The sequence below is a fragment of the Dipodomys merriami genome, unplaced genomic scaffold, assembly GCF_024711535.1.
Source record: "Dipodomys merriami isolate MVZ:Mamm:240054 unplaced genomic scaffold, mDipMer1.0.p SCAF_3, whole genome shotgun sequence".
Classification (NCBI taxonomy): Eukaryota; Metazoa; Chordata; class Mammalia; order Rodentia; family Heteromyidae; genus Dipodomys; species Dipodomys merriami.
This window is the reverse complement of record NW_027204492.1, coordinates 93530077-93552692: the sequence shown is the minus strand read 5'-3', so window position 1 is coordinate 93552692 and position 22616 is coordinate 93530077.

Here is a 22616-nt window from a genome sequence, read left to right as displayed (position 1 = left end):
CAATTAAAAAATCCAAATGCAACCCTTTTCTTTTTTTTCTTTTTTTTTTTCTTTTTCTCTGGTTCTGGGAATCGAACCCAAGATGTGTTCTGCCATTCTGTCAGGCCTGTCTCCCCTTTTCTACAAAAATCAACAAATTCTTTTTTTTTTTTTTTTTTTTTTGGCCAGTCCTAGGGCTTGAACTCAGGGCCTAGGCACTGTCCCTGAGCTTCTTTTGCTCAGGGTTAGCACTCTATCACTTGAGCCATAGCGCCACTTCTGGCTTTCTCTGTTTATGTGGTACTGAGGAATCAAACCCAGGGCTTCATGCATGCTAGACAAGCACTCTACCACTGAGCCACATTCCCAGCCCCAACAGATCCTCTTGTATCCCACTTGTTTGTTGTTTTTTTTAACCTATATCTTATTTATTTGTTTACTTATTTAGTGGCACTGTTGACCAACCCAGGGCCCAGACTCACCTCTGAGCTAACCACCCCAGTTCCTTTCCTACTTAAATTGCCCTTCATGTGGAGGTTTTTTATTTATTTTATTTTATTTGCCAATCCTGGGGTTTGAAGTCTGTACCTGGTCACTGTCCCTTGAACTTCTGTTGCTCAAAGGTAGCACTTGAGCCACAGTGCCACTTCCGGTTTTCTGGTGGTTAATTGGAGATAAGGGTCTCACAGACTTTCCTGCTTGGCCTGCCTTTCAACCACAATCCTCAGGTCTCAGCCTCCTTGAGTAGCAAGGATTACAGGCCTGAGCCACTGGGTCTCAGCTCTTGAATTTTTTATTTTATTTTTTTCTCAGCCTTAGATTCACTTTTTTTTTTTCGGTCATGGGGCCTAAACTCTGGGCCTGGGAGCTGTCCCTCAGATCTTCAGCTCAAGGCTAGTGCTCTACCACTTGAGCCACAGCACCACTTCTGGCTTTTCTGCTTATATGGTGCTGAGGAATCAAACCAAGGCCTCATGCATGCAAGGCAAGCGCTCTACTACTGAGCCACCTTCCCAGCCCCCTGACTCATTTTTAACCTTGTCTTTTAGCTTGGTCATCTGATGGGAGGAAAGGAAAATATGTTGTTACCACCCATATTGCTGCAACACTTGATTGAATTCAATTAATCTATTTACTGCCTGTAGTGGTTTTAAAATATGTACACAAATTCTTTGATACTCTCCTTTCAAAAGGTGGAGCCCCATTTTTCTCCTCTGAGTTGTGGGTTGTATTTGGTGACCCACTTCCAATAAATAGAATGTGACATCTAGTATTAGGATATAAAAGGCATTGTGGCTTCCTCTTGCTATAGTGGGGAGCAGGAAAGCCAGCTATCAGGTCATGAGGACATTTAAACAGCCCATGGAGGAAGACAAGTGCAGAAGAACTAATGCCAATGGCCAGGTGAGTCAGACTCGTTGCAAGTGAGTCCACTCATCCCAGTCCAGCTTTCAGATGATTGTGACTGCAGCTGACATATGCTTATAACATAAGAGACCTGAAGTGAGCACCACCCAGGTGAGCTGCTTCTGAATTCCTAAGCCACAAGAACTCTGAGAAATAAATGTTTGCTATTTCTAGCCACTATATTGTTGGATGATTTGTGATGTAACTGTAGAAGGCTCACATACACGTCAATCTTACATCTGGACTTAGCTCTAAGACATTTGCTCCCTCCCCCCTCCCTCCGCCCCTCCCTCCTTTTGCCATGCTGGGGATGGAACCCCAGGCCTCACACAGGCTGGGCAAGTACTTTCCCATTAAGCCACAGCGCTTTCAAGAAATTCTCTTAACCCTAAACATAGTTCTCTTTTCTGTGGGCAGTAAGAAGTCTGTCCTCAACCTTCAAAGTGAAACCAGACTTCTGGTACCAAAAAACAAGATAACCACCCCTGCCGCCTATTTTTCCCAACTCAGAGAACCTTTTATTTGAATGTTTGTATGTCTGTATATCTGTATGTCTGTTTGTATGTCTGAACTCAGGGCCTCACATGTACTCAGCTTGCTTGCTCACTCACAGCTGATGCTCTACCACTTGATCCAGGCCTCCAATCGAGGTGTGCCTGTGTGCGTGTGCATGCACATGCACATGTGCACGCATCCTGGTACTGGACACTGAATTCAGGGTATAGGCTCTGTTCTTTAGCTTTTTCTGCTCAAGGTTGGCCTTTTACCACTTGAGTCACGCCTCCACTTCAGTGGGGTTTTTTGTTTGTTTGTTGTTTTGTTTTGTGTTGTTAAAGAGTATTTTCAATTTGTCTGCCTATGCTGGCTTCGAATTACAATCCTCAGATCTCAAGCCCCAGTGTAGCTAGGACTAGAAGCATGAGCCATCATTGTTTGGCTTCTAGTCCAACTTTGTTTTTTTGCCAGTCCTGGGGCTTGAACTCTAGGCCTGAACACTGTTCCCGAGCTTCTTTTTGCTCCAGGCTAGCACTCTACCACTTGAGCTACAGCACCACTTCCCACTTTTTTTGAGTAGTTTGTTGGAGATAAGAGTCTCACGGACTTTCCTACCCAGGGTTGGTTTCATAAGTAGCTAGGATTACAGGCGTGAGCCACAGGCACCCGGCTGAGTCCAACTTTTTTTTGCTAGTTAGTTGGAGATAGTCTCAAGCACTGTTCTGTCCAGGCGGCTGTAAACCTTGATTCTCAGATCTCAACATCCTAAGTAACAAGGATTACTAGTATGAGCCACTGGCACCCAGCAAAAACAATTTTCGAAAACTCATTTGGAATAACCTAAATCGCATTGCTGAGAGTGCGAGAAGAGAGTGAACACATACAGCAAAAAAAAGTTTCTGCCTAGCAGTGATGATACACTCAGAAGCTCTAGCAGTAAAACAGTTTTAAATAGTTCTTTTGATCACTTTGCAGTTGAAAGTCAGATCTTTGTAAGAATTCATTAGCATTTTCACTTACAGAGAGGAACCATTCTTGAGGGTAGAGTCAAAATGAAACAAGATACACATTCCTAGCCTAGAAAAAGTCACCAAGACTATGCAGAACCAAACCGGGATGATTAAATTGTGGAGCAGCGAATCTCATGCAGGTATGCCTGAATGCTACTTACACTTCCTTTCTATCTGCATTGCTATTTTTTTCAGCAACCAAAATGATAAAACATTTGGAGTGTGACCTAAATGACTCAGGTGGCTTCCTGTCCCCAGAACAGGGACATTATAGTACAAGACAAGACTTTCCTTCACAAAAGGAGATGGAAAATCATTTCCATTTCCATATTCAAATTAATGAATCTCCACCTCAGATGGACAAAGGAAGTGATGTATGTGTGTGTTCATGTATGCGCATATATGTGTGTGTGTGTGTGTGTGTGTGTGTGTGTGTGTGTGATCCACAAAGGATTTTTTTTTGTCAGTCGTGGGGCTTGAACTCGAGGCCTGGGCACTGTTCCTGAGCTCTATTTTGCTCAAGGCTAGTGCTCTTCCACTTTGAACTACAGCACCGCTTCGGGTTTTCTAGTGGTGCATTGGAGATAAGAATCTCATAGACAGTTTCCCGGCCGGGCTTTTTTCCTTGATCCACAGATCTCAGCCTCCTGGATGAGTAGATAAGATTATAGGTACCACCACCTGGCTCACAAAGGATTTTTGTTTGAGACTGAGTCTCACTATATAACCCAGATTATACTAGGTCTATACCTCCCAAGCAATTGATTATAGGCATGCACCACCACAATGCCCAGCCTCCACACAGGGTTTGACTAATTTTATTTACAACAACAACAAAAATATAGTAAACTGGTAGAATACTGTGTCTGCTGTGCTGTAGGGCCTGGGTCTCCGCATTTGTCTCAATAAAACAGGGCTATTGTTAAAAAAAAAAAAAAAAGCTAGATTCAAGGCTGCATATTGTGGTTCAAGCCTGTAATCCTACCTACTTGGGAGACAAAGACTGGGAGATTGCTATTAGAGATCAGCCTGGAGAAGGGAAAAAAAAAAAAAAAAAAGATGTTCAGGAGACTTCATCTCAAACAATGGCCAGGCGCAATGGCTGGTCATACTAGCAAGGCCTATTATCCCCAGTCATAAGGTGAAGCATGGTAGGAAAATCACAGCCCATCCTTGCCTGGGCCTAAAGCAAGACCCTGCCTCAAAAATGACATGCAGAAATGACTGGACTCAAGTGGTAAAGCATTTGTCTAGGAAGCTCAAGGCCTAGAGTTCAGACATCAGTAACACCAAAAATAAATAAAGCCAGACACTGGTGGCTCCTGCCTGTAATCCAAGCTGATCTATGAGACTATCTCCAATAAACTACCAAAAATAGCCCAAGAACAAAAACAAAACTGTGGAAGTAGAACTATGACTGAAGTGGTAGAGTGCTAGCCTTGAACATAAAAAGCTCAGGAACAGCACATAGTCCCCAAATTAAAGCCAAACTGGCTTACAAAAATAGGTGCCAATGGCTCACACCTGTAATCCTAGCTACTCAGGAGACTGAGATCTGAAGATGGTGGTTCAAAACCAGCCTAGACAGAAAAGCTCCTAAGAGACTCTTATCTCCAATCAACCACTCAAAAACCAAAAGTGGAATGTTGGCTCAAAGTGGTAGATCCTTGAGCAAAAAGAACTCAAGGAAATGCCCAGGCCCTGAGTTCAAGCCTCATGACTGATCAAAACAAACAAACAATAAATAAACAAATAAAATGATAGATAGGTACATATATACATAGATGCATAGACAAATAAATAAGCAAATAAAGGCACCTACTGCATGACTTCCCATAGAAGGAGCTTAAAACCAGGCCATACTGACCTATGCAGTAGGAAGTCAGAAACAATAATTATGCTCCAGGGGAGGGGCCTGATGATAGTAGGTGGCCCTGTGGGCACTTTTGGGAGACAGGGAGTGTTCTGTTCCTTATCTGGGTGCTGCTTCTGTATAAGTACAGCATGGCTCTTGGGTTTATAAGTCCCACTGAGACATACACTTAAGATATTCCCCTTTCCCTATGTCTGTAATACATCCATAAAAATGTGTTTTTAAAAAACCTTCCCTTTGGAGCTGGGAAGGTGGCTCAGTGATAGAGTGCTTGCCTTGCATGCATGAGTTCCTGGGTTCGATTCCTCAGTGCCACATACATAGAAAAAGCCCCAAGTGGCGCTGCGGCTCAAGTGGTAGAGCGCTAGCCTTGAGCTGAAGAGCTGAGGGACAGTGCCCAGGCCCAGAGTTCAAGCCCCACGACTGGCCGAACACACACACACACACACACACACACACACACACACACACACACACACACACACACACACACACCTTCCCTTTGGCGGGGTGCCAGTGGCTCATGTCTGTAATTCTAGCTACTCAGGAGGCTGAAATATGAGGATCGCAGTTCAAAGCTAGCAGGAAAGTCCGTGAGACTCAGATCTCCAATTACCAACAGAAAACCGGAAGTGGCACTATGGTTCAAGTGGTAGAGCACTAACCTTGAGCTGAAGAGCTGAGGGACAGCGCCCAGGCCCAGAGTTCAAGCCCACGTCTGATCAACACAAAACAAAAAACCTTCCCTTGGGTAGACCAATGGACAAGTAGTCAGGGCAGGGAATCTCTAAAAGGCTTCCTGAAGGAGGTGATGCAGGTCTGGTCTTTTCTTTCTTTGGTTGTTTTTGTTTGTTTTGACCGGGTGTCACTATGCAGCCCAGGCAGTCATCAATCTGTCCATTCTCTTGCTTCTATCTTTTTTTTTTTAGGGGGGGGGGTGTCCGGTCATGGGGCCTCAACTCTGGGCCTGGACGCTGTCCCTCAGTTCTTCAGCTCAAGGCTAGCACTCTACCACTTGAGCCACAGCGCCACTTCCGGCTTTTTTCTTTTTGCTTATGTAGTGCTGAGGAATCGAACCCAGGGCCTCAGGCATGCAAGGCAAGCACTCTACCACTGAGCCACCTTCCCAGCCCCTTGCTTCTAACTTTTAAGGGCTGGGATTAAAGTCATACCCTATGTCCAATTTAGCCCTGCTCTTCACAGAGAGGCCCATCTAAGCCTTGGAAATGGGTGGTTAAAGGTATTCAGGAAGCTGGGTGCCAGTGGTTCACTCTTATATTCTTAGCTACTCAGGAGGCTGAAATCTGAGGACCGTGGTTCGAAGCTATCTCGGGCTGGAAAGTCTGTGAGACTCTGATCTGTCCTTTCTCACCAGCATCATTTGGCAGTGATACCTGGAGAGCAATGGAATTGCACTGAAATTCCCTCTGGCAACAGACCAATGAATATCGAGCTATAGGCAAGAATTAAGATGCAGAAAACTGGGCTGGGAATGTGGCTTAGTGGTAGAGTGCTTGCCTAGCATGCATGAAGCCCTGGGTTTGATTCCTCAGTGCCACATACACAGAAAAAGCCAGAAGTGGTGCTGTGGCTCAAGTGGTAGAGTGCTTGAGCAAAAAAAAAGAAGCTCAGGGACAGTGCCCAGGCCCTGAGTTCAGTCCCCAGGACTGGCAAAAAACAAAAAAACAAAAAAAACACCAGAAAACCATCCAAAGTTTGGTCCAGGCCAGGGGCACCAGGTAGGCTGAGTGGGGAGCAGAGGGAGAGGAACAAAGGATTGTAAGGTACAGGAAGACAGATGATGAATGACAAAGAATCCCAGAGTGAGAGGAAGAATGAAAGGAGGGGGTATTTTTAAAGCTTCCGGTTACACATATAAAAATACAGTCTGTTCAGCTTTCTATAAAGACAGCTTCCCAGAATCCTTAAGGATCAATCATCAAAGGGCTGCCCCAATTTCTCTCTAAAATAGGGCCTTTTTTTTCTTTTCTTTTTTTGGCCTGGAACCAGTGGCTCACACCTGTAATCCTAGCTACCTAGGACACTGAGATCTGAGGATCTTGGTTCGAAGCCAGCCCAAGTAAGAAAGTCTCTGAAACTCTTTCAATCAATCAAGTGGAGTTGTGGATCAAGTGGTAGAGCATTAGCCTCTAGCCTCTAGTAAAAAAGCTAAGAGAGTGCACAGTCCCTGAGTTCAAGCCCCAGTGACAGTGCTCAGGCCCTGACTTAAACCCTCAGTACTGGCACAAAAATAAATAAATAAGGCTTTTAAACTTTGCATCTATTTTTTTTTTTTTTGTCGGTCGTGGGGCTTGAACTCTGGGCCTGGGCGCTGTCCCTCAGCTCTTCAGCTCAGTAGAGTGCTAGCGCTCTACCACTAGAGCGTCAGCCCCACTTCTGGCTTTTTCTGCTTATGTGGTGCTGAGGAATTGAACCCAGGGCCATGTAAGGCAAACACTCTACCACTGAGCCACCTTCCCAGCCCCTATCTTTTTCTTTTCATTAACCTTGAATTGCAATTTAGCATATCCTTCAGTCATGCATGTGGGCAGCCATTACAATCATGTTAGCCACACCTATGCCTTTAGCACCAATCACGATCACCAGTACTTTCCTATCAGATTTCAGTTGATTTGGATAGTTCAATATAATGATTACTCACATTGCTAAAGATATAATGATTGCTCTCATCGCTAATTCCAAAATTACGATATTTGCTAGGCCTGGTGTTAGATCTTATTTAATTCACAATTAAAGGATTTTTCTTGCTCTTTCCTCTTCCTCCCCTTCCCCTCCCCACCTCCCCCAGGTCAGGGTGCTGTCCCTGAGCTTTTTTTGCTCAAGGCTAACACTCTACCACTTGAACCACAGCTCCACTTTTGACTTTTTGGTCGTTAATTGGAGATAAGAGTCTCATGGACTTTCCTGCCTGGGCTGGCTTGGAGTCATGATCCTCAGATCTCAGCCTCCTAAGTAGCTAGGATTACAGGCATGAGCCACCTGCACCCCTTTCTTTCTTTCTTTCCTTTCTTTCTTTCTTTCTTTCTTTCTTTCTTTCTTTCTTTCTTTCTTTCTTTCTTTCTCTCTCTCTCTCTCTCTCTCTCTCTCTCTTTCTTTCTTTCTTTCTTTCTTTCTTTCTTTCTTTCTTTCTTTCTTTCTTTCTTTCTTTCTTTCTTTCTTTCTTTCTTTCTTTTTGTGGGTCGTGGGCCTTGAACTCTGGGCCTGAGCACTGTCCCTCAGCTCTTCAGCTCAAGGCTAGTGCTCTACTACTTGAGCTACAGTGTCACTTCCGGCTTTCTGGTGGTTTATTGGAAATAAGAGTTTCACAGAGTTTCCTGCCCGGGCTGGCTTTGAACCTTGATCCTCAGATCTCAGCCACCTGAGTAGCTAGGATTACAGGTGTGAGCCACCAGTGCCCAGCACTGGGTTCCATTTCTAAGGACACAGCACAACAGAAGGATGCCGGCTAGTTTAACTAACAAACAAATAAACAAGAAAAGATGGCATTTGTGCTTCAGGCTTCCTAGAGGGAAGAGTGAGTCTCAGTGAATTCCCTTTGCTTACTAAGGGGGAGCTGGAAGGGTAACTATGGGGGGAGGTGCCATTCTTCACAGGAGACAGGGCCTTCCCCAAAGGGGCCTGGTACCAGGGCTGAGTACTACCAAAAAAACTCAGTATCCAAGATCTCCTAGTCAGTGACAGATAATACAAATTCCTCCAGGTAGGTTGCCTGGGATACAAAATGGCCAGTGTATGGAAAGTGACCCTGGGCTAGGAGATGAGATTGTCTCCCTCCTCTAAACTGGTAATTAAGGAACCCAGGCCAAGTCTGTCTTCATCTTGGATGGAGGGCTATTGTTTGCTAAGAACAGTGGAGACCTTGGTCCTTATCTCGAAAGGAACTTAGATACCCCAGGGCAGAATTGTTGTGCTTTTAGGACTAGAAAAGGAATGAGAAGTGACCATTTCCTGGGGGTTCATCTTAAGCATAGTTTTCAGTGCTGGCCTAACTTATTCTTCATTTTTGCTTTGTTTTAGGATCTGTGTTGTTGGAGAGGGTTTCTGGAAGGGCTAAAAACCAGAGGCAGGTTTAGCTCTGGGAAGAATGGTTATTTAGAAAGATTGGCAGCCTTAGTCTGATAGGGGTGTGTGTGTGTGTGTGTGTGGTGTGTGTGTGTGTGTGTGTGTGTGTGTGTGTGTGTGTGTGTGTGTGTGTGTGTGTGTGTGTGTGTGTGTGTGTGTGTGTGTGTGTGTGTGTGTGTCCTGGAGCTTGAACTCAGGGTCTGAGCACTGTCCCTGAGCTTTGCTGGGTTAAGACTAGTGCTCAACCACTTGAGCCATAGCTCTACTTCCAGCTTTTTGGTGATTATTTGCGATGATTGTCTCATGGACTTTTCTGCCCTGGCTGACTTTGAATTGTGATCCTCAGATCTCAGCCTCCTGAGTAGCCTGGATTACAGATGTGAGTGGGTTATCTGGTCGGGCTCACACTGAACTTTTTTTTTTTTGGTCAAGTCATGGGGCCTGAACTCTGGGCCTGGGCGCTGTCCCTCAGCTCTTCAGCTCAAGGCTAGAGCTCTACCACTTGAGCCACAGCACCACTTCCAGCTTTTTACTTTTTGCTTATGTGGTGCTGAGGAATCGAACCCAGGGCCTCAGGCATGCAAGGCAAGCGCTCTACCACTGAGCCACCTTCCCAGCCCCCACACTGAACTTTTGAAGAAAGAAAAATATAATGAATTTTCTTACAGATATCCTAAGGAGTGACAAATAGAGGCTGGGGTCTCTCTCTCTCTCTCTCTCTCTCTCTCTCTCTCTCTCTCTCTCTCTCTCTCTCTCATAATTCATCACAAGCAATGTGTTTCAATGCTCTATTTCTGTTATTTATTTACTTATCTAATTATGTATTGGATTGTTGTTGTTGTCATTTTGATGTTGGTGGTGGTGGTCATGGGGCATGAACTCAGGACCTGGGCACTGTCCCTGAACTTTTTTCACTCAAGGCTAGTGCTGTACCACTCAGAGCCTCAGCTCTACTTCCAGTTTTCTGGTAGTTAAATGAAGAGTCCCACGGACTTCCTTGCCTGGGCTGGCTTTGAACTATGATCCTCAGATCTCAGCCTCCTAAGTAGCTAGGGTTACAGGTATGAGCCCTCAGCGCCATGCCTTTTTTTAAAAAAATATAATTTTATTGTTATTGTTAGGGTGTTCTACAGAGGGTTTACCATTTCATAAGTCAGGTAATGAACACATTCCTTTATTTTAGGCAATGTCACCCCTTCCTTTGCTTTCCCCCAGTTTCCCCCTCCCATCCCTGCCCACAAGTTACATAGGTCGTTTTCCACAGAGTATGTACTGAAGAGCGTGATTATATTTGTTCACTCTTCTTCCCTCATTTTCTGTGCTTCCCTTTGCTCCCGCCCAACAGAAAAAAAAAAAAACCCAAAGCAAAAACAAACTGTTGCAATTATTCTAACTAATGGTCAAATTATTCTATCTTTAGCCAACAGAAGCTCCTTCAACTTGGCTGCTCTGTTTGGACATAAACCTGTGTCAAACTTTGAAAGTTCCTTTTGCTTTCTAGTATAAAATGTTCCAGGTTCAGATTGTACTTTCCCTACCCTCAATCTGGAATCAGCCAGTTCTTTAAAGGGCCGAGATCCCTTCCAGTGAAAAATAATATTTAGAGGTGTCATGTGACCACAAGAATTTCTAAAAGGAACAAAGGACACTCAAAAAGAATATAGACCACATTTCCCAACCCCTTTTATAGTTTGTTATGACAAGATGATTCCATTCTGGTCAATGGAATATACAGATGGAGCTATAGGGGATGATTTCTTGGAAATGTCTTAGAGAAGGTAGTACCTTTGTAGTCCCTTCATATCTTTTATCTGGAGTGTGGATGTGATGGATGGAGCTCTGGTTGCTTTGTTGAACCATGAGTCCTCTTTTCTCTTTAAATTGTCCCATAGTTAGATTCATGTTTTGTGTGTGTGTGTGTGTGTGTGTGTGTGTGTGTGTGTGTGTGTGTGTGTATGTGTGTGTGTTCAAGTCCATGAAATTTGTATGGTTTTTAGATTTACCTTCCACAAATGAATGAAACCATAGGATATTTGGCTTTTTGAGTTTTGCTTACTTAAGCTCACTATACTGTTGTCAGATTCTAGTACTGGCAAAGGCAGTAAGTAACCTTCTTCTGTTACTAGGGATCAAACCCAGGGCAATGAGTATTCTAGGTCAGCACTCTGCCACTGAGCTATAATCCCAGCCCAATTCAATATGATGTTCTCTAATTCTGTCTATTTTCCTACAAATGACATGATCTCATTTTTCTTTCTAGATGTACAATATTTCTTGGTGTGTGTGTGTGTGTGTGTGTGTGTGTGTGTGTGTGTGTGTGTGTGTGTGTGTATGTGTCTATTGTTTTTCCACTTATCTGTTTTTGGGCACCTCAGCTGATACCACTGTTTGGTTATTGTGAACAGCACTGTAATAAACATGGTTATGCAGGTATCTTTCTGGCATATTGATTTACTCTCCATTGGCTATATGCCCAAAGTGATATGGTAAAATCATAGGCAAGTCAAATTTTGGCTTTCTGAGGAGTTTCCATACTGATTTCCATAGTAGTTGCAATAGTTTTATAAGCGTTCCTTTTCCCTGTATTTTTGCCAGTATTTGCTGTCTTTTCTTTTCTGTTTTGTCGATTGTGGGGCCTGAACTCTAGGCCTGGGCACTGTTCCTCAGCTCTTCAACTCAAGGATAGCACTCTACCACTTGAGCCACAGTGCTACTTTGGGCTTTTTCTGCTTATGTGGTGCTGAGGAATCAAACCCAGGGCCTCGAGCATGCAAGGCAAGCACTCTACCACTGAGCCACCTTATCAGCCCCTTTTTTCTATTTTTATTTGCCTGTCCTGGGGCTTGAATTCTGGGCCTGAGCGCTATCCCTGAGTGTTTGTGCTCAAGGCTAGCACTCTACCAGTTGAGCTACAGTTCTACTTCTGGCTTCTTCTGTAATTAAATGGAGATAAGAATCCCACTGACTTTTCCTGCCTGGACTTAGAGCTTTGATTCTCAGATCTCAGCCTCCTGCCTAACTAGGATTACAGGCGTGAGCCACCGGCACCTGGCTGCATTTTTTTTTTTTTTATATATAGCTAAGGATTTGGGACATTTTTATCATGTATCTACTAGCTATTTCTATTCCTTCTGAGTAGTATCTGTTCAGTCCACCTGCTCATGTATTAATTGGATTGTTTGTTTTATATGTTAACTATTTTGAGCACTTTGTGTATTTTAGATATTCCTTCTTTATCTAGTGAAGATTTTTCTCCCATTCTGTGGGTTGTCTTCTGGGTCTGGTAATTGTTTCTTTTTCTGTGTACAAACTTTTTAATTTGATGTAGTTCTATTTGTCAATTCTTGTTCTTGTTTTCTGGGCAATTGGAATCCCATTTCAGAAAATAATTACCTCTGCCTATAACTTCCAGAGTTTTCCCAGAGTAGATTTAAAGTTTCAGCCCTTACTTTGAGTTCTTTGATCCATTTGGAGTTGATTTTTGTGCAGAGGGAGAGATAAGGATTAAGCTTCAGTCTTTTACAAGTAGACAATTCTGTTTATTTAAATACATACATTTATGAAATGCAAATATTTATCATATATTATTACACATGTTTATAAATGAATGCTTATAAATCTTTATCCAATATGTCTGCTGGGCGCCAGTGACTCATGCCTATAATCCTAGTTACTTAGGAGGCTAAGATTTGAGGATTGTAGTTGAAAGCCAGCCCAGTCAGGAGAGTCTGCAAGACTTTTATCTCCAATTAACCACCAACAAGCCAAAAATGGAGCTCAAGTGGTAGAACACTAGCCTTGAGCAAAAGCTCAGGGAGTGTTTAGTCCCTGAGTTCAAGCCCTACCGCCAGCGTATACCTACCTGTTCCCCTCCCCCCCCAAACACACACATACACACAAAGAAATACAACGTTTGGCTGGGCACCAGTGGCTGATGCTCAAGAAGCTGAGCTCTGAGGACTGAGGTACGAAGCCAGCTGGGGCAGGGAAGTTTGTGAGACTCATCTCCAGTTAACCACTAAAAAATCCTGAAAAGCTAGCTGTGGCTCAAGAGGTAAAGAGCTGCTAGGCTGTTGGGTGCCAGTGGCTCATCCCTAAAAGGCTGAGATTTGAGGATCGACATTCAAAGCCAGCCTAGACAGGAAAATCCATGAGACTCCTATCTCCAATTAACCTCCCCCACACACCCCAACACAACTTCCCAGCTTTTGCCCTTGGAACCCAGACACCATGAAAGCAAGAGACTTTCGACCCAGCCATGTGCACAGAGAAGGTGTACAGCTGTAGCCCTAGCAAACAGCTTCCATCACTAGCCATGGGAGTGATGAAGCCTCCAGAAGATTCCAGCTCCAGCCCTTGTGCCAGCCTGGCTGACGCCCAGTGGATCATAGGGGAATTATCCCAAGGGATATCTGCTCAAACTGCAGATTCATGAGCGAACTAAATGTTCCTGCTTTGAGACACGAAGTTCCTTTTAAAAATCTTTATTGAGATATAATTCATATACCATAAAATTCACTCATTTAAGTTGTACAATTAAATGGTTTCACTATATTCACAGAGTTGTGCAGCCATCACTACAATCAATTTGAGGCCGTTTCATCACCCTGGTGTCCCTTAAAAGAATCCTGGGATCTCCATCTCCCCTCCCCACATAGACCACCCTCTTCCCAGGCCCTGGGGACCATTTATCACCTTCCTGTCTCTGTGGATTTGCCAGTTCTAGACATTTCACATAAACAGAGTCATGCAATATATGGCCTTTTGCATCCAGCCTCTTTCAATCAGCTAATGTTTCCAAGGGTCATCTGTGCTTTTATTGCCAAGTAATAGTACCACATATCCTCCCTCCCTCTCTCCGTCTCACTGTCTCTGTCTTGGTCGCTGTCTCTGTCTCTCTCTCTTCAAAGCCCTTACCCATTTTTCCCCAGGGATGAAACCTAGGGTGTGGCCATGTTAGGCAAATGTGCTTCCACTGAGTTGTACCCTAACCTCCCCCCGCCCTCCCCCCAGGCTTTTTTTTTTTTTTGTCAGGAGGCTTGAACTGAGGGTCTGGGCACTGTCCCTGAGCTCTTCTGTTCAAGGCTAGCACTCTACCACTTTGAACCACAGTGCCACTTCCAGTTTTTTTGATGGTTAATTGGAGATAAGAGTCTCACAGACTTTCCTGCCTGGGCTGGCTTTGAACCACAATCCTCAGACCTCAGTCTCCTGAGTAGCTAGGTTTACAGGCATAAGCCACTGCCACGTGAGTCTCTCCCTTTTTGGGGGAGGGGGAGGGACAGTTATTGTGGGGCTTGAACTCAGGGCCTGGGCACATCTTTGAACTCTTTTGCTCAAGGCTAGGTCTCTACCACTTTGAGCCACAGCTCTACTTCTGAGTTTTGAGTGGTTAATTGGAGATAAGAGACTCATAGGGACTTTCTGCCCAGACTGGCTTTGAACTGTGATCCTCAGATCTCACCCTCCTGAGTAGCTAGGATTACAGGTGTGAGCGAGCCAACAGCACCTGGCCAGCTTTTTTTTTTTTTTAAATTAATTAATTTATTTATATGTCAATCCTGGGGCTTGAGCTCTAGGCCTGGGCACTGTTCCTGACCTTTTTCATTCAAGGCCAGCGCTCTACCACCTGAAACACAGCTCCACTTCTGGCTTTTTGTGGTTAATTGGAGATAAGCGTCTCAGGGACTTTGCTGTCTGGATTGGCTTCAAACGTCTGTCTTCGAATCTCAGCTTCCAGAGTAGCTAAGATTATAGGCAGAAGTCACCAGCAAGTACCCAGCCGTAGCCCTAATTTTTTTTTAAATGAGTTGTATGACTTTCTAATATATTTTAGATTCAAGCTTCTTATCAGAGACATAATTTATAAAATATTTTCTGTCATTTTGTGGCTCATCCTTTCACTTTCTTGGTAGTACATGTAACAAAAAAAATTTAATTTTGAGAATGTTGTTTATTTTTTCTTTGGTTTCTTGTACTTTTAGTGTCATAACAAAAAAACTATTGCCTAAGTCAAAACTTGCTCCAAAATTTTCCTCAGAGTTTCCTGTTCTTAACTGTGTGCATGCGCATGTGTGTGTATGTGCCAGTACTGGGGCTTAAACTTGGAGCCTCAGATTCTCACTTGGCTTTCTTGCTCAAGGCGAGACCCCTGCCTCTTGAGCTATGCCTCCAGTTCTGGCTTTTTGGTAGTTAATTGCTCCTGTCTTTCTTGCCTGGACTAGCTTTGAACCTTGATCCTCAGATCTCAATTTCCTGATTAGCTAAGATTACATGTGTGAGCCACTAGTGCCCAACGTTGAGATAATTGTGTGTGTGTATGTGTGCATGCACGTGCGCTGATCCTGACATTTGAACTCAGGGCCTGTCCCTGAACTTTTTTGCTCAAGGCTAGTGCTCTACCACTTGAGCTACAGCTCCACTTCCAGCTTTTCTGTTGGTAAGAGTCTCACCGACTTTCCTATCCAGGCTGGCTTTGAACCATGATCCTCAGATCCCATCCTCCTGAGTAGCTAGGATTACAGGGATGAGCCACCAGCTTCCAGCTAATTTTTATAGATGGTGTGAGATAGGGGTCTAACTTTATGTGAGTTTGGATAGAGGTGGCCTAGCATTTCTTGTGAAAGACAGACTATTCTTTTCCCCCATTGAATAGTCTTAGAACCTTTGTCAAAATCAGCTGACTATTATCAGTAAGGGCTCATTTTGGGGTTCTTCTACTCCTTTCCATTGGTTGGTACATCTGCTCTTGTACAGAGAATGCCAAGAAGACTTGCATTAACTTTTATTCAGCCATTGTAATGGCAAGAGGGATAGAAGGGATTGAAAGAGGAGGAAGGAAACAGATGACTATAGGGAAAGGCTCAAACCATCCTTGCCTCTTTTCAAGTCTTTGCAAGCTTATTCTTTTCTTTCTTTCTTTCTTTCTTTCTTTCTTTCTTTCTTTCTTTCTTTCTTTCTTTCTTTCTTTCTTTCTTTCTTTCTTTCTTTCTTTTTCATGTCCTGAGACTTGAGCTCAGAGCCTGGGCCTCTTTGTGTTCAAGGCTAATGCTCTAGCACTTGATCCACAATGCCACTTCCAGCCTTTCCTGAGTAGTTTATTAGAGATAAGAGTTTCACAGACTTCCCTGCCTAGGCTGGCTTTGCACCATAATCCTCAGCTCTCAGCTTTCTGAGTAGCTAGGATTATAGGCATGAATTAACTACTGGCACCCAGCTACAAGCCTATTCTTTGACTAAATTTATATACTCAAAAATCAGACCATATTGCACATGCAAGAAGTGACCATCATCCAGTTACTGGTGGCTCACACTTGTAATCTTAGCTACTTAGGAAGCTGAGATCTGAGGATCACTATTCAAAATTAGCCCGGGCAAGAATGTTCATTAGACTTTTATCTCCAATTGACTGGCTAAAATTCACAAGTGGAGCTATAGATCAAGTGGTAGAGTGCCAGCCTGGAATACAAAAGCTAAGGGACAGTGCCCAGGTTCTGAATTCAAGTACTTGGAGTGGCCAGGGAGGGGGAGGGGGGACAGCAGCAACATTGCACATGTAAGAAGCAGTCATCTGCCAAGCACCAGTCAGTCATACCTGTAATCCTAGCTACTCAAGAAGCTGAGATCTGAGGATTGCAGTTCAAAGCTTGGCCGGGCAGGAAAATTTCTGACTCATCTCCAATGAACCACTAGAAAACTGTAAGTGATGCTGTGGCTCAAAGTGGTAGACCATCAGCCTTAAGTGCAAAAGCTCAGGGATAGTGCCCAGGCCCTGAATTCAAGGTCCATGACCAACAACAACAAAAAGCAGACATCTTCTGACCTTAGGGAGTAGACCATGAGAATTGCTCAATTCTGGGGCACTGAGATCAAGGGGTTCCATAGAGTAATTAGGTCAACTTGGGAGCCTTCAGACTTGGCCTTCCCCAGGCCCACTCTTTTAGCCCACAGCTGTGAAATGGAGTTAGTGATGGCAAATGCAACAGAGTTGGGGAGAGGATGGAAAGAGCAGATGTTAAGCCTCAGAGCTGCTTCCCATTTGCTGGGCCAAGCCACTAACCTTGAAGATGGAAGCCAGGCAGATAATAAATGATGGAAAATTCATAATTCTCCTTTTAGGATTAGAGACAAAAGCTGGGTCAGGACACCAGAAATTTGTTTACTTCTATTATTTTAAGTAGCAGACATAAGCTACAGTCAAAGAAGCGTCTAGTTCCAACGTTCATACCTTTGGTTGGCATTTTCTGCTTTTCCTTTTTCATATTCTTCCCTCCTCTCTCCATCCTTCTTCCTGCCTATCATCTTCTCTTTTTTTTTTCTATTCATTCATTCATTTGTATTTTATTCTTTTTCTCTTTCTTTTGGTGCCAGTCCTGGGGCTTGAACTCAGGGACTGGTCACTGTCTCTGAGCTTTTCTGCTCGAGGCTGGCATTCTACCACTTGAGACATAGCTCCACTTCTGTTTTTTTTTTTTTTGGTGGTTAATTGGAGATAAGAATCTCATGGACTTTCTTCCTGGGCTGACTTCAAACTACCATCCTCAGAGCTCAGCCTCCTGAGTAGCTAGGATTACAGGTATGAGCCACTGGTGCCAGACTCTGCTTCTCTTTTGATTAGCATACTTTAGTCATAGAGGGGGGATTTCTTGATTTCATTATGACAGTTCTACTCATTTGTACAATGTATTCCAATCTCACTCCCTCTATAACTCCTCCTTCCCCCATTCTAAAGTAATTTCAACAGGTTTCATTGTTCTATTTTCATACATTCAAACAATTTACTCGTACCACATCTGTTCTCTTCCTTTCTCCTTTCTATTAACTCTTCCCTTCACTGACTCAGATTGAACTAATACTCTGGCTTTTATATGTACTCTTTTTAAAAATATTTTTTTATACTAATATGGAGCCTGATCTCAGGGCCTGTTCACTGTCCTTTAGTATTTCCCCTCAAGGCTGACCCCCCTGCCACTTGAGCCACAGCTCCACTTCTGGCTTTTTGGTGCTTGATTGGAGTTAGAGTCTCAGAGACTTTCCGGTCCAGGGTTAGCTTCAAACTGTGACCCTCAGATCTCAGCCTTTTTGAATAGCTAGAATTACAGGCATGAGCCACCAGTGCTAGGCTGAATCATTCTTGTTTTTAGATGTTTACTCATCAGAAACCCATTAAGAATATAACATGGTATTTTGCCTATTTTTAAGCTTTCTAGAACCGTGTCATATTATACATATTCTTGTGCAATTTGCCTTCTATTTTTGGTCGATGTTATGTTTGTGACATTTATCTGTCTTGATTGGTGCAGCTAGCATACATCCCATTGTCACGCTCTAAGCCAATTATTTATCCACTCATCCTGCTCAAGAACACCTCTCCACAGCAGTCTTCCCTGCCCCACCCTGAGCACCCACCTCCACCACATCTTTTCCTTTCTTCAGTTCTTCTGCCTCCTTTTAGTAGACATACACACAGGGAAAACAGTAGCTTCCTCTGGGAATGGGGTAGAGGGACACTGGGTATGTTGGGAATGGCTAAGAAGCGAAGGCAAGATTGTCTTAGGCAGGTAAGGGGTCCATTGGGGAAGGGTCAGAAAAGGCAGGCAGAAGCTGCAGAGCAGGATGTTCCTCTAGTGTGGAAGGAAGGAAAGAAGGAAAGAACAGTAAAGAAAGCCTCCCCCCCAAAAAAAAAGAAAGCCCAAAGGACAGGCAACTTAGTTCTAAGAAAGATCAGCCAGAACAAGGAGGGGTGTTTTTTAAAATTTGTTTTGTTCATGTTTTTACCTTTATAATTTTGGTCAGTCATGGGGCTTGAACTCAGTCAGGGTCTGGGTGCTGTCCCTGAGCTCTTCTGCTCAAGGCTAGTGCTCTACCACTTTGAGCCACAGTGCCATTTCTGGTGGTTAATTGGAGATGAGAGTCTCACGGACTTTCCAGCCCAGGCTGGCTTTGAACTGTGATGCTCAGATCTCAGCCTCCTGAGTAGCTGGGATTACAAGCATAATACACTGGCATCTGGCCAAGGGGTTCTTCAGCCAAAGTCACCTCATATCCAGCTAGGATGAGTGTCAGTTACTAGTGGAGACAGCCAGCAGAAAGTGTGGCCTCTGGGTGAACAAGATGTGGACTGACTAGAGAGTGGAGCACAGGGTTCTCCCCAGGCCAACCTGGCACCTTCATTTGCTGGCTCAGCAATTCACCAGGAGCTTGCTTCCAGCTGCTGGCTGCAGGAGCTTAAAGACCTGCGCTACCCACTCAGGTAGAGAGACCTGGCTAATGATTCATCCTTAGGAAAACTTCTGATCAGCAAACCAAAAAGCACTAGAAGCAGAATGTCTTCAAAGTGAGAAGAGCCCCATCTCCCGCTCTCCAACCAGTTTCAAATCCAAACTCTGAGCTTGGAGTTGGATTGGAGCTGGGGGGAGTGGCATTGCCAGATCTCAGGCTTTCTGATTTTGTCATAGTCTTAGTACCTTTAGCTACGAGCTGGTGGTTCACATCTGTCATCTTAGCTCCCCAGGAGGAGGCTGAGATGGAGGATCAAGGTTCAAAGCCAGCCTGGGCAGACATATCAGAGACTCCTATCTCCAATTAATAACTTGCAAAATGGAGAACTGGAGATATGACTCAAGTGGTAGGGAGCCAGAGTTGAGCAAAAAGCCAAGTGATAGTGCAAGGCCCTGAGTTCAAGCCCCAGTTCCAGTAGGAATACAAACAAACAAAAACCCAACAAAGCAAAACAAAGGACTCTGAACATCTTCATACCCTACTAAGAGATCTGCTGAATAAAGTTTAAGATATCGGTACAATTATTTTGTCCCTAAAATATATTCCCCTAAGGATTTATATTCCAATATTTGGGTTTGAATTTACTTAGGCTAATTGTTTTTGTGGTAATTTTAACAAGGTGATACAAAGTTTCACTTGTTCCTGTTTATATGCAGATGAAGTATTTGCTCTTGTTCATCTATTTCTACTTAATTTACTTTTGAAAATATTGAAACAGTCAGGTGCTGGTGGCTCACACCTGTAATCCTATCTATTCAGGAGGCTGAGATCAGCGTTTAAAGCTTGTTGGAGAGTCCCTCTTGAAAATAAGTAAAGTCAGACTGGGGCTAGGAATGTGGCTTAGTGGTAGAGTGCTCGCCCAGCATGCATGAAGCCCTAGGTTTGATTCCTCAGTACCACATAAACAGAAAAAGCCAGAAGTGGCACTGTGGCTCAAGTGGTAGAGTGCTAGCCTTGAGCAAAAGAAGTTCAGGGACAATGCCCTGAGTTCACTCCCCAAGACTGGAATAAAAAAGTCAGACTGGAGGTATGGCTTAAGGTAGAGTACCAGCTGAGCAAGCAAGCTGGACAATTTTCAGACTCTTAAATCAAACCCAGGTAAGGGGGGCCGGAGCAGGGGGGCAAACAAACTATTAACCATTTAAAGAGTACGGGTGGCACATGCTTATAATACAAAAGAGGGAGGCAGAGATTAGATTGACATTTGAGGCAAACTCAGGGAAAAATATTTTTGTTTGTTTGTTTTGGCCGGTCATGGGGCCTGAACTCTGGGCCTGGGCACTGTCCCTCAGCTCTTTAGCTCAAGGTTAGTGTTCTAGCACTTGAGTCATAGCGCCATTTCTGGCTTTTTCTGCTTATGTGGTGCTGAGGAATCGATCCCAGGGCCTCATGCATGCAAGGCAAGCACTCTACCACTGAGCCACCTTCCCAGCCCAGGGAAAAAGTTCTAGAGAACTCAACTGATAGTTGGATTGGTGAAGCATGCCTGTCATTCCAGCTACAGCAGGAAGCCTAAATAGGAGGATCAAAGTACAGGCTGGCTCTTGGGAAGACCTAATTTCAAAACTAAACCAGATCAAAGGCTGAAGGTGTGGTTCAGCAGTGCAGCACCAGGTAGTAAATGTGAGGCCTGAGGAATTCAACCCCTGGTATTGCTAAAAACAAACAAAATAACCAGAAAGGAAAACAGGCTCTGTTAGGGAGGTAGGTAACAGCAGGAGGGAGCTGGGTTAACAAGGAAGATGAATGAGAATAATATAATGGAAGCAGTTTGTTTGCAAGAATAAAAAGAAAACAATGAAACATGTTGAAATTGTTTCAAGAAGGAGGATGAGGGCAAGAGACATTCTACTCATGTTACAATGAAAATGTCACAATAAAACTCTTATAAAAATGTGCTAATAATCTGGGCCCTGGTGGCTTCTGCCTGTAATCCTAGCTACTTAGGAGGCTGAGATGTGAGGTTGATGGTTCAAAGCCAGCCCAGAAAGGAAAGTCCATGAGATTATCTCCAATTAACCACCATAACACCAGACGAGGAGCTGTGCCTCAAAGTGGTTGAGTGCTAATCTTGAGCAAATTCAAGGACAGGGCCCAGGCTCTGAGTTCAAGCTCCATGACCCCCCCCCCAAAAAAAAGGCAAATGAAAAAAAAATAACCAGAGCAAGTGGGGGGGGGGGGGGAAGGGTGAGCGGGGTAGAAAGCAACTGTTAGTGTATGGGCAAGGTATTGGGTTCTAGTCATAGCAAGGCAATTTAAAAAAGACAAGCCACAAATGTGATTTGAAAATTCTAGGCTTGGGGCTGGGAAGTTGGCTCAGTGGTAGAGTGCTTGCCTTGCATGCCTGAGGCCCTGGGTTCGATTCCTCAGCACCACATAAGAAAAAAGCCAGAAGTGGTACGCGCTAGCCTTGAGCTGAAGAGCTGAGGGACAGCGCCCAGGCCCAGAGTTCAGGCCCCACGACCGGACCCAAAAAAAAAAAAAAAAAGAAAATTCTAGGCTTTCACATGTTTTTTGTTTGTCTCTTGGAGACAAGGTCTTGTTACTTAGGCTGACCTCTAACTCCTGGGTTCAAACAATCTTCCTGCCTTGTCCTCATGAATAGATAGGACTACAGACATTCTTTTTCTGGTTCTAGAATTTACATATTACTGGCTGCTTACACCTAGTCCTCTACTGGCCAAAATGAATGCTACCCCCACCACAGGTATATACCTGTGACCGCTTCTGCTCACCTGGGGAGCTTCACTGGGCTTAGCCATGGTGATCTCATCTATACCCCTCAGCTCTTCCTCACAAAGCTATTTCCCACAACCTTGAGTCAACTATTAACAGTGGTTTGCAGTACGGTAGGGGAGGGGTGCTGGTACTGCCTCACAAGAACTTCTGTATTTCTGGAATTTTGTTGTTGGGGCTAGCATTCAGGGCCTGGGGCCTCTTTGTGCTCAAGGCTAGTGCTCTACCACTTGAGCTACAATGCCACTTCCGGCTTTTCCTTACTAGTTTATTGGAATCTCAGAGACTTTCCTGCTTGGGCTGGCTTTGAATCAGACCCTCAGATTTCAGCCTCCTGGGTAGGTAGGGTTACAGGAGTGAGGAACCAGTGTCTGGCTTTTGTTCTTTTCTTAAAGAATGTGTGTGTATGTGTGTGTGTGTGTGTGTGTGTGTCTTTGTCTCTGTGTGTACTGGTGTACTGAGACTTGAACTCAGGGCCTAGGGTTATCCGTTAGCTTTTTCACTCAAGGCTGGTGCCTTATCACTTGATTCACGGCTCCACTTCTGGCTTTTTGGTGGTTAATTAGAGGTAAGAGTCTCATGGACTTTCCTGTCTAAGCTGGTTTTGAACTATGATCCTTAGATCCCAGACTATTGAGTAGCTAGGATTATGAGCATGAGCAACTAGCCCCTGGCATTTTTGGTTTTTTTACTAATGAGAGAAATTAAATAGGCTTTCTGTCTTTTTTTTCCCCTAACATACACTCTGAATT